Here is a 13134-nt window from a genome sequence, read left to right as displayed (position 1 = left end):
ACAGGGAAAGGCTGACTGAATGATGTTGCATCTATTGGATTCATTCAACAAATATTTCCTGAGTCCCCACTATGTACCTAAGCATATGCTAGGCCCATGTAAATTCAATGATACTCTGGACCCACTCCTTCAGAGTAAGGCCTGCTACATGGCCCCTTCAGGGTTCTAGGAATATCACTGAGGGGTTAAGAAAGTCTTTCTCTAATGCTGTCAGCTCAATCCCCCATTCTGGTGAGTTTGTCCCACTGTCAGATGCCAATAATTAGCACCCACTTGTATCTAACCACTTACCATTCATTAGCTTTTTCAAAGGGATATTTATTTATTTTGAAGATACAGCAAGAACAGAAGTGCCAACATTCGTGAGCACGCTTTCCCCTATATCACTCTGGTGCACCAAATACACAAAAGTGAACCAAACACTACTTTGCTCCTTCTTTCATGGAGTTTACAGTCCAGTAAGGGAAATAGAGTGAGGGAGATAGTGTTAAATGGTGGATAGAGAGACCAACCTCAGAATCAAGACAACGTGCATTCAGATCCCACCTCTGACACATAGTGACTATGTGACCCTGAGTGAGCCACGCCAAAAGGCAACTCTCTAAAAATGTTAACTGTAGGGCTATTGCTAATTTGCATGGGTAGAGAGATCATCCTCCCTAGAAACTCCCCGAAATCTCAAGTTTATACAGAATAAAATGGGAAGGGAGGAGATTAAGTTATAATGATGGTTCACATTTGTATAGGACCTTAAGGTTTTTGAAGTGCTTTACATATATCAGATCACTTGATCCTTCACAACAACCCTATTATCCCCCTTTTTTATGTTTGCTTAAATGTAAACAAACAAATGCAATATAATGATGATATAATGTAATGAGATGCTTTGTGGTACAGTGGAAAGAGCACTGGACTTGAAGTCAAAACCCTTGAGTTCAAATCCTGGCTGTGATTCTTCCTCTCTTTGGAGCCTCAGTTTCCTTCTCTATAAGATGTACTACCTACCTCATAGGGTTGTGGTGAGGAAAGCTCATTGCAATCCATAGAGTCCCATAGAATGAATGGATGTATATAAATATAAATTTGACTTATTGTGTATAATATAAAGTAGAACTAAAGTGGCACTCAAAAGCCACTTTTTCAAAACTTATCATCTCCCTTCAAACCTTTACAATGCCCCCTCCACCATCCCCTCAGCTGAAAGCTTTGCTTCATATTTCACTGAAAAAATTGAGGTAATTTGCAGAAAGTTTCTCCCTCCTTTCTCATCTCATACCATTGCCTTCCACCCCATCTCTTCCTTCACCCCTGTTTGATGTGAAGAGGTGGCCCTTCTCACCAAGGCAAACCCCTCTACCTGCACAAGTGACCCCATTCTATCCTATCTCCTGAAGTAGGTTACTGCCTTTTATCATTCCCATTCTCATTTATCTTCAGTCTCTTCCTGTCTACTGGCTGCTTCCCTACTACTTTCGAACACGACCATGTCTGTGCCATTCTCAAAAATAACAACAACAACAACATAAAAAAAAACTGACTTGATCCATCTATCTCCCTCTATACCATTTTATTTAGTGATCTCATCAGTTCTAATGGTTTCAATTTTTATGTCTATGCAGATGATTCTCAGGTCTAATTGATAGACCTTACCTTTTTCCTGATTTCCAGTCTTCAACTGCCTATTAGGCATCTTGAACCTAATGTCCCATAAATATGTTAAACTTTTCATGTCCAAAACTGAACTCATCATTTTTCTCCCCAAATCCTCTTTTCTTCCTAACTTCCCTATTGCTATTGAGGACATCATCCTCCCAGTCACCTAGGCTTGCAACTTACATGTAATTCTCCTCATTCTCATTTTCATATCCTCCAGTCATAGCTAAGACTCATAGTTTTTCCTCTGTAATATCTCTTGTATATTCTCCCCTCTGTCTTCTAACACTGTCACCATCCTGACTCAGGCTGGACAGTAATGTTGACACAAGGTCAGTGAAACCATGCCCTTTTTAGCATATTTTGGGTCCTTCCTGATTCTCTTAGGGTTACTTGTTGGAAGGTGTGGTATTGTGGCTGGCTGCTTCCTGGAATGGGTATTCATCTTTTATGGTATCTTTCTTGTTTCATAGTCCAGGGCTGGCCAGTATATGCTTGTTGCATGAATGAGTTCAGGGAAATGTTTAGGTACAGAGTTCCTGAGTTTCTTATCCTATTGGCATGCAAATGATTTGACAGTAAGAAAAGCCAGGCTTCCTGCAAGGAAAAAATTTTCTTTTCTAACCTTGATTTTCACTTTGACTACCTGAGAGCTTTCATACTCCTACATAATTAACTTTCTTTGCTACTGATCTGCTTTTCTTAGACAATATCTGGGGAATATCTAGCTGATCTAATTGGGTACAGTGGAAATGACAAGGAGAAGAAACATTTTACGTATCCATTGTGTATAAAGCCCTCTAGGGCACTAGGGTAATATGAAATTTATATAAGAAGACTGAATCCAAAGATAAAAAAATCAGGCCTCAAATCCTGGTTCTGACACTGGCTATGTGACCCTGGGCAAGTTAATTCACCTCTCTGAGTTCTAGCTTTTCATTTATAAATTATGAATGATGATACTAGACCTATTTAATAATACTGGAACCTTTGTCTTGGGGCCACCCCAAAACTTCAGGGCTCACACAGATCATTGGAGCTGAGCCCATGGGACCACTTTATCTCTTTGTTGGAATTAGTCTAGGAAATCTCCAAATCAACCTTAGCTAAAACTCATGCCAAAATAACGCTGAGGTGATCTGTAGGTAGAAGTTCACTGTTTAAATGGAATCTTCTCTTCTTGCTGTTGCTGTTCTCTTTTGTATATTGAAATGTTCAAACTTGTTGATTATTAGGTTCATAATAAAAAAATTTTTAAAGTATTTTGAAAGGCAAATTTGGTCAAAATAATAGTTGAGACAATCTTATGTTTTGTTTGTCCCTAACTATTAAATAAGCACACATTTATTTGCTTTGCATACCTAATCACCTCCTTATTTCTGCATCTATTATGTCATCATTATAAATCTACCCTAAATAATAATAATAACAACTGGCATTTGTATAACCCTTCACCTACAACATTCTCATCCCCTTGGACTGCTATTAATAATTGGAATTGTGCTGATTAGCACACACAGCAACTTCCTTGCCTATATCCCTATACTTGAGCAAATGTTACTGTATTAATCAAAATCCTTACCAAATCAGAATGGGGCAGCTAGGTGGCACAGTGGATAGTGCTGGGCCTGAAGTCAGGAAGACTCATTTTCCTGAGTTCAAATCCAGCTTTGAACACTTACTAGCTGTGTGACCCTGGGCAAATCACTTAACTCTGTTTGCCTCAGTTTCTCATCTGTAAAATGAGCTGGAGAAGGAAATAGCAAATCGCTACGGTATCTTTGCCAAGAAAACCCCAAATGGGGTCATGAAGAGTCTAACACAACTAAAAAATGACTAAACAACAAAATAACAGCATCAAATCAGAACCCAGCCCAGGAATCTCTGAAGCTCACTGTTGGTCAACAGCCAGTGTGATCCTATTGCCACATCTTTGCCTACTTAGGTACCCTCACAGCTCTCAACATATCAGGCAAGTGAAGAAGAGTCAAGTCTGATAAATTCCACTCTCAGGTTGGATTATCATCCTTGATCACAGAGGGAATCATAGAATTTGGTAGTTAGAAGGGACTTAACAGTCATTTAGTCCCTCCCATAGCTAAAAGAATTCCCTGCTACAACATATCTGCTAAGGTGTCGCTGACATCAAGATTGGAAACAGTGTGGTATGATGTAGGAGGAGAGTGCCAGATTTGAAGTCAAAGGACTCATATTCAAATTCTGACTACACAACTTAACATCTCTTTGGCCTCAGGTAAATCACTCAACCTCCCTGGGCCTGTTTTCTCAACCGTACAATGAAAGAGTTGGACTTGATGACCATCAAGGCCTGTTCCAACTCTAAATGATCAACTCAAGTCAATAAGCATTTATTAAAGGTTTAATATGTACCAGACACTGGCACTATTATCTTTTCCACCAGAAAATTTTCATCCCAATTTCCCTTCCTGATTCATAGATAATGTTTAAGGTACCAAGCTCTTAGAGATCATCCAGTCCAACTCCTCATTTTAAAAAAGAAATAAACTTGGGGGCAGAGCCAAGATGGCAGAGTAAAAGCAGTGACTTGCTTGAGCTCTCCCCCAAAGCCCTCCAAACACCTGTAAAAAATGATTCTAAACAAATTCTAGAGCAGCAGAACCCACAAAAAGGCAAAGTGAAACAAATTTCCAGCCCAAGACAACCTGGATGGTTGATTAGAAAGGTCTATCATGCCAGGCTGGGAGAGAAAAGCAGTTCAGCATAAGTGTGCAGGTGACAGACCTCAGCGAACCTGGAGGAGGCCTCAGAGGACTGAATCATGGGCAGCTGTGGCAGTTTCCAGACTTCTCAACCCACAAATGCCAAAGACAACTTAGAAGGTCAGTAGGAAAAATTTGTGACTGCTGTGAGAGAGAAGTTCGTCCCAGCCTTAGTCCTGGTGCAGCCCCCAGGGTGTCAGCTGCTTTTGGAGCTTCTGGTCTATAGACTGAGGGGGAATTGAGTGGCTGATCAGAGGGGGATTGCAGGGATCTCTTTGCTGGTGCCAAGGAGGATTCTCTTGATTTTTCTGTACTTGGATCTGGGTCACAGTTCTGGGTGGCGATCCTGGGGCAAGGAGGAGTGCTGGTGTGGTAGAGTTTGTACGTTGGTGGAGAGGGAATCCTCCTCCCAGTTTCAAGGCAGAAAACAGTGCTGGCAGTCACTCATAGACCAGAGCTCAGGCCAGGAAAGGAGTAAACACCTTACCCTTGATCATACCACCTTGGAAGAACTTAAAACTTATAGATCCCTAGAAATATCTCTGAAAACAATTGCACAAAACCCCTGAAGCTTGGGACAGTACATTCTCCACACTGGAAGCAGACCCTCACCTTAACAAAGAGTTTAAAACTCAAGTAATTGGCTGGGATCATGAGTAAACTGTGTAAAAAAGTCAGACCATAGAATCTTTCTTTGGTGACAAAGAAGACCAAAATATACAGCCAGAAGAAGACAACAAAGTCAAAGTTCCTACATCTAAAGCCTCCAAGAAAAATATGAATCAGTCCTAGGCCATGGAAGAACTCAAAAAGGATTTTGAGAAGTAAAAGAAGTAGAGGAAAAACTGGGAAGGGAAATGAGAGTGATGCAAGAAAATCATGAAAAACAAGTCAACAGCTTGCTAAAGGAGACCCAAAAAAATACTGAAGAAAATAATACCTTAAAAAATAGCCTAACCTAAATGTCAAAAGAAGTCCAAAAAGCCAATGAGGAGAAGAATGCCTTCAAAAGCAAAATTGGCCAAATGGAAAAGGAAGTCCAAAAGCTCACTGAAGAAAATACTTCCTTAAAAATTAGAATGGAGCAATGGGAAGCTAGTGACTTTATGAGAAATCAAGACATTGTAAAACAAAACCAAAAGAATGAAAAAAATAGAAGACAACATGAAATATCTCATTGGAAAAACAACTGACCTTGAAAATCCAGGAGAGATAATTTAAAAATTATTGGACTATCTGAAAGCCATGATCAAAAAAAGAGCCTAGACATCATCTTTCAAGAAATTATCAAGGAAAACTGCCCTGATATTCTAGAACCAGAGGGTAAAATAGAAATTGAAAGAATCCACCGATCTCCTCCTGAAAGAGATCTCCAAAGGAAAACTCCTAGGAATATTGTAGCCAAATTCCAGAGTTCCCAGGTCAAGGAGAAAATATTGCAAGCAGCCAGAAAGAAACAATTCAAGTATTGTGGAAACACTATTAGGATAACACAGGATTTAGTAGCTTCTACATTAAGGGACTGGAGGGCTTGGAATATGATATTCAGGAGGGCAAAGGAGATAGGATTACAGCCAAGAATCACCTATCCAGAAAAACTGAGTATAATTCTTCAGGGGAAAAAATGGACATTCAGTGAAATAGAGGACTTTCAAGCACTCTTGATGAAAAGACCAGAGCTGAATAGAAAATTCAACTTTCAAATACAAGAATCAAGAGAAGCATGAAGAGGTAAACAGGAAAGAGAAATCATAAGGGACTTATTAAGGTTGAACTGTTTCCATTCCTACATGAAAAGATGATATTTGTAACTCATGAGACCTTTGTCAGTATTAGGGTAATTGGAGGGGGAAAAAAAAGAAAAATTATACGTATAGATAGACAGACAGACAGATAGATAGATAGATAGATAGATAGATAGATAGATAGAGGGCACAGGGTGAGTTGAAGATAAATGAGTGGTATCTGGAGAATAAAATTAAGGAGTGAGAGAGAATTATATTGGGAGAAGGAGAAAAGGGAGAGGTAGAATGGGGTAAATTATCTCACATAAAACAGACAAGAAAAGGCTTTTATAGTAGAGGGAAAACAGCGGAAGATGAGAGGGAATGAATGAATCTTATTCTTATTGGATTTGGCTTAAGGAGAGAATAACATACACACTCAATTGAGTATGGAAAGCTATCTTACCCTACAGGAAAATAGGGGGGAAGAGAATAAGAGAACAAGGGGATGATAGAGGGGAGAGCAGATTGGGGGAGAAGGTAATCAGAATCAAACACTTCTGAGGAGGGACAGGGTCAAAAGAGAGAATAAAATAAAAGGTGGGGGGGAATAGGATGCAGAGAAATACAGTTAGTTTTCCACAGCATGATTACTATGGAAGTGTTTTGGATGACTATACAAGTATAACCTGTATCGAGTTGCTTGCCTTCTCAATGAGGGTGGGTGGGGAGGCAGGAAGGGACCTTCTGGAACCCAAAGTTTTAAAAACAAATGTTAAAAAAAATTGTTTTCACATGCAACTTGGAAATAAGACATACAGGCAATGGGGTATGGAAATCTATCCTGCCCTACAGGAAAATAGAAGAGGAAGGGGATAAGAAAAGTGCGGGGGGGAGATAGAAGGGATAGCAGATTAGGGGAAAAGGTATTCAGAATGTATGCTGTCTTGGGGCTGGGGAAGGGATGAGATGGGGAGAAAATTTGGAACTCAAAATCTTGGGGAAATGAATGTTGAAAACTAAAGGTAAATAAATTAATTGGGGCAGCTAGGTGGTGCAGTGGACAGAGCACCAGCCCTGAAGTCAGGAGGACCTGAGTTCAAATTTGGCCTCAGACCAAACACTTGACACTTACTTGCTGTGTGACCCTGGGCAAGTCATTTAACCGCAATTGCCTAAAAATAAAAAAAATTTTAAAAAAATAAATTAATGGACAAAAAAAATAAAGGAGCATCTAGGTGGTACAGTGAATAGAACTCTGTCCTTGGAGTCAGGAGGACCTGAGTTCAAATCCAGCCTCAGACACATAATACTTACTAGCTGTGTGACCATGGGCAAGTCACTTAACCCTAATTGCCTCACCAAAAAGCAAAAAAAAAAAAAAAAAAAAAAAAGGAATAAACTTAAGGTTTAGAGCAGTCATGTGACTTGCCCAAGATAACAAGGCCTGTAAATGCTAGGTTTATGAACCCAGCTCTTTAAAAAAAATATAGTTTCCATCAATGTCTTTTGTTTTCTACATTCTCATAGTTTCTCTCAATATCTCTTCTCCACCCCCTCCTAGAGAGTCATCTCACACACCAAATAGTATTTTTAAAGACAAGAAACAGTGAAGAAGAGGGGTACAATGATTCATGACACCACAATAGTCTGAAAACATAGGCAATATGTAACAACTGTGGACCTTCCACCTCCATGGAGGGGTGGATTGTGAATTTTTTTGGGAGGTTAACGCTTGATTTGAATAATTTTGCCATGTTCACTTCATGTATGTTTGTGTGTGTGTGTGTGTGTGTGTGTTTTCCATTTACCTTGCTGTAGTATACATTGTACCTTGCTATTGTATACATTGTTTTCTTGGCTTTATTTACATCAGTTTCTGTAAAGCTTTTCTTGCTTCTCTGTATTCATTATATTCATCACTTGTTCCATCACAGTAATATTCTAATACATTCACATACCCAAATTTGTTTAGCCATTCCCCAATCAACAGGCAGATCTACCTTATTTCCCATTCATTGCTATCACAAAAGCACCACTGTAAACAAATAAAAATAAAAATAAAAATAAAAAATAAAACAAAAAAAAGCACCACTGTAAACAGTGCAGAAGTTGAGAAGCCAGCTATTCTAATTCTAAGTACGTCTTCTGCACCACTTTGATTCCCAGCTAGTCTTCACCAAATACAATGTGACTCTCATTCACCTTAAGCAGAATACATATGTTACCCTTTAAGACACTATTGAATTCATATACCCTTTGATCCAGAAATCCAATTATTGGGCATCTACTTCAAGAAAATCAAAGATAGATTGCATGTATGTATTTGACTACTTTTAAAAATTCTATTTATTTGGTTTTTTTTGTTATTTTCCCCTGCATTTATAATCTTTTCCTTTCATTATACCCTCATCACCATTGAAACAAAATAGAAAATAAAATAAAGAAACCCAAAAAACAAAACAACCTTCCCCAAACCCTCATCATAAGTATGTATAGACCAGCAAAACAAATTCCCACACTGACCGTGTACAAAAATGCATATCTCTGCATTTTAAATCCATCACCACTCTTGCAGCAGGTGAGCGGTATGTTTCAGCTTCAGGCCTTTGGACTCATGGTTTATCATTGCATTGATCAGAGATAAGAAGGTTTTCAAACTTCTTTTGGTTGCAATGTAGTCATTGTATAAATTGTTGCCATAGTTCTCCTCACTTCACTTTTCGTTGGTTCACTCACATCTTTCCAGTTTCCTCTGAAATCATCCATTTGGTCACTTCCCATAATATGATAATATTCTATTACACTTATGTACCATGATTTATTTAGTTATTTCCCAATAGGACATCTTATTAATTTTCTAATTTTTGGCTACTATGAAAAGAGCTATTATAAATACAGAGTATCCCAAAAGCCTTTTGGAACACTATGTTTTTATAGATTTCCTCTTTCTTTTGAACTCTTTGGAGGTTTAGGCATAGTGACCATGTAGTTGGGTCAAAGAATATGGATAGTTTAGTCAATTTTTTTTGGGGGGGGTGAAAGGAACATAGTTCCAATTTGCTTTCCAAAATGGCTAGACCACTTTACAGCTCCATCAACAATGCACTAGTGTGCCTGGTTCCTCCAACATTTGCCATTTTTCTTTCTCCAGCTCTTTCAGTCTGATGAGTGTGAGGTGAAACTTCAAAGTTACTTTCATTTGTATTTCTCTAATTACTAGTAATTTAGAGCATTTTATATGGTGGTTTATAGGTTGAATTACTTCCTTTAAAAATTACCTGTTCTAAGCAGTTCTCAGATGAAGAAATTAAAGCCATCTATAGTCATATGAAAAAATGCTCTAAATCACTATTGATTAGAAAAATGCAAATCAAAACAACTTTCATGTAACACATCACACCTACCAGATTAGCTAACATGACAAAACAGGTAAATGATAAATGTTGGAGAAGATGCGGGAAAATTGGAACACTAATGCATTGTTGGTGGAGCTGTGAAATGATTCAACCATTTTGGAGAGCAATTTGGAACTATGCCCAAAGGGCTATAAAAATGTGCATACCCTTTGACCTAGCAATAGCACTTCTAGGGCTGTATCCCAAAGAGATCACACAAATGGGGAAAGGACCCACATGTACAAAAATATTTATAGCAGTTCTTTTTGTGGTGGCAAAGAATTGGAAATTGAGGGGATGCCCATCAACTGGGGCATGACTGAACAAGTTGTGGTATATGAATGTAATGGAATACTACTGTGCTGTAAGAAATGACAAGCAGATAGTCTTCAGAAAAACCTGGAAAGACTTGTATGGACTGATGCTGAGTGAAATGAGCAGAACCAAGAGAACATTGTACACAGTAACAGCCACGTTGTGTGATGACTCACTTTGATAGACTTAGCCCTTCTCAGCAATGCAAGGATCTAAGACATCTTCAAAAGTCTCATGATGGAAAATGCTATCCACACCCAAAGAAAGAACTATGAAGTTTGAATGCAGATTGAAGCATACTGCTTGCTCTTTTTCTTTCTTCTGTTTTGTTTTGTTCCCTCTTTCTTGTGGTTCCTTCTATTGGTTCTAATTCTTCCTTACAACATCACTAATGTGAAAATATGTTTAATAGGAATGTATATGTATAGCCTATATCAGCTTTCATGCTGTCTTGGGGAAGGAGATGGTGGGGAGGGGGAGAAAAATCTAAAACTCAAAAGCTTATGGATGCGATTGTTGATAAATCAAAATAAATTAATAAAAAAAAATTTCCTTACTAACAAAAAAATGACCTGTTCTACTTATAGAACTTGATCAAATAATAATTCACTTTTAAGACATAAACTAGATGGTACACACACATATCTTTGTTTCATTAAATATTTCCCTGTACATTTTAAACAATTTTTATTTAAAGTTTGAGTTCTAAATTCTATCCCTTGCTCCCCTCCCCCTTCCCTGAGAGGGTAAGCAATCTGATCAAGGTTATACATGTGCAATTATGTATAACATTTCCATATTAGTAATTTTGTACAAGAAGACAAATTAAAGGAAAAAATGAAAAAAAGTGAAAAATAACATGCTTTAGTCTGTATTCAAACAATATCAGTTCTTTCTCTGGATGCGGATAATATGCTTCATCATTAGTATTTTGTGATTGTCTTGGATCATTGTATTGCTGAGAATAGTTAAATCATTTACAATTCTCCATTGAACAATATTGCTGTTGCTGTGTACAATGTTCTTCTGGTTCTATTCATTTCACTATGCATCAGTTCATTTAAGTCTTTCCACATTTTTTTCTGAAATCATCCTGCCTGTCATTTCTTATAGCACAATAATATTCCATTACAATCATATACCACAGTTTGTTAAGCATTCCCCAATTGATGATCATTCCTTTTGATTTCTTAGCCACCACAAAAAGAGCTGATATAAATATTTTTGTACAAATAGATCCTTTCCCCCTTTTTTTGGATGGGGATATAGACCTAGCAGTGGTATTGCTATCAGATTGGTTAATATTGGTTAATAATAATTCTGTCTCTGGCTGCTGAACTTTGTTGGCAATATATAGAAATACTCATGGTTTATGTGGATTTATTTTATATCACTAATCTTTACCAAAGTTGTTAATAATTTCAAGTAGTTTTTAGCTGATTCTCAAGGATTTTCTAGGTATACTGTCATATCATCTGCATAGTTTCATTTCCTCATTGCCTATTCTAATTATTTTAATTTCTTTTTCTACTCTTATTGTTATAGCTAATATTTCTAGTACAATATTAAATTTAATCCATTTAATTATGGAGGTGATAATAAGCATCCTCGTTTCACCCCTGATTGTATTGGGAAGGCTTCCAGCTTATCCCCATTACAGATAATGCTTGCTGATGGTTTTAGATAAATATATGTATCATTTTAAGGTAAGCTCCTTTTATTCCTATGCTCTCTAGTGTTTTTAACAGGAATGGGTTCTGTACTTTGTCAAAGGCTTTTTCTGTATCTATTGAGATAGTCATACGATTTCTGTTGGTTTTGTTATTGATATGGTCAATAATGCTGATAGTTTCCTAATATTGAACCAGCCTTGCACTCCTGGTATAAATCCTACCTGGTCATAGTGTATGATCCTTGTAATATTGCTGTAATATTTTAGCTAGTATTTTATTTAAAATTTTTTTGCATCAATATTCATTAAGGAAATTGGTCTATAATTTTCTTTCTCTATTTTGGCTTTTCTTGGTTTAGGTATTGGCACTATATTTGTGTCATAAAAGGAATTTGGTAGGATTCCACCTATTTTTCCAAATAGTTTACATAGTATCAGGATTAACTTTTCTTTAAATTTTTGGTAGAATTTACTTGTGGAATCCATCTAGTCCTATGGACTTTTTTCTTAGGAAGTTCATTGATGGCTTGTTCAATTTCTTTTTTAAGATTGTGTTATTTAGGTATTTTATTTCTTTTTCTATTAATCTGGATAATTTATATTTGTAGATATTCATCCATTTCACTTAGATTGTCAAATTTATTGGTATATATTTGGGCAAAATAGCTCCTAACAATTGTCTTAGTTTCCTCTTCACTGGTGGTGAATTCACCCCTTTTGCTTTTAATACTAGTAATTTGGTTTTCTTCTTTCCTTTTTAAAATCAAATTAACCAATGGTTTATCTATTTTGTTGTTGGATTTTTTTCTCATAAAACCAGCTTCCAGTTTTATTTATTAGTTCAATGATTTTCTTGCTTTCAGTTTTATTAATCTTTCCTTTGGTTTTCAGGATTTCCAATTTGGTGTTTAATTGGGGATTTTTTTTAATTTGTTTTTTTTTTCTAATTTTTTAAGTTGCATGTTCAACTTATTGATCTGCTTTTTTTTTCTATTTTACTGATATAAGCAGTTAGAAATATAAATTTTCCCCTAAGTACCACTTTGGCTGCTTCCCATAAATTTTGGTATACTGTCTCATTGTTGTCATTTTCTTTAATGAAATTATCAATTATTTCTATGATTTGTTCTTTGAACCACTTATTTCTTAGGATTAGATTATTTAATTTCCAGTTAATTTTTAATCTCTTTCTATTGTCCATTATTGAATGTAATTTTTGGTTGTGAAATTTTTATGTTCTAATACATGGTTAATTTTTGTGTAGGTGCCACATACTGCTGAAAAAAGGTATATTCCTTTCTATTCCCATTCAATTTTCTCCAGAAATCTATCATACCTGTCTTTTCCAGAATTTTATTCACCTTCTTAACTTCTTTCTTGTTTATTTTTTTTGTTAGATTTATCTAGTTCTGAGAGGAGAAAGTTGAGGTCCCCCACTAATACAGTTTTATTATCTATTTCCTCCTATACCTCATTCAACTTCTCCTTCAAGAATTTAGATAACATACCATTTGGTGCATATATGTTTAGTATTTATATGATTTCATTGTCTATGGTACCTTTCAACAAGATATAATTTCCTTCTGTATCTCTTTTAATTAGATTTATTTTTGCTTTTGCTTTGTCTGAGA

This window comes from Vombatus ursinus, unplaced genomic scaffold, assembly GCF_900497805.2.
Source record: "Vombatus ursinus unplaced genomic scaffold, bare-nosed wombat genome assembly UNPS02009062.1, whole genome shotgun sequence".
In the NCBI taxonomy this organism is placed as follows: domain Eukaryota; kingdom Metazoa; phylum Chordata; class Mammalia; order Diprotodontia; family Vombatidae; genus Vombatus; species Vombatus ursinus.
The sequence above is the reverse complement of the archived record's forward strand: the minus strand, read 5'-3'. Positions refer to the sequence as shown.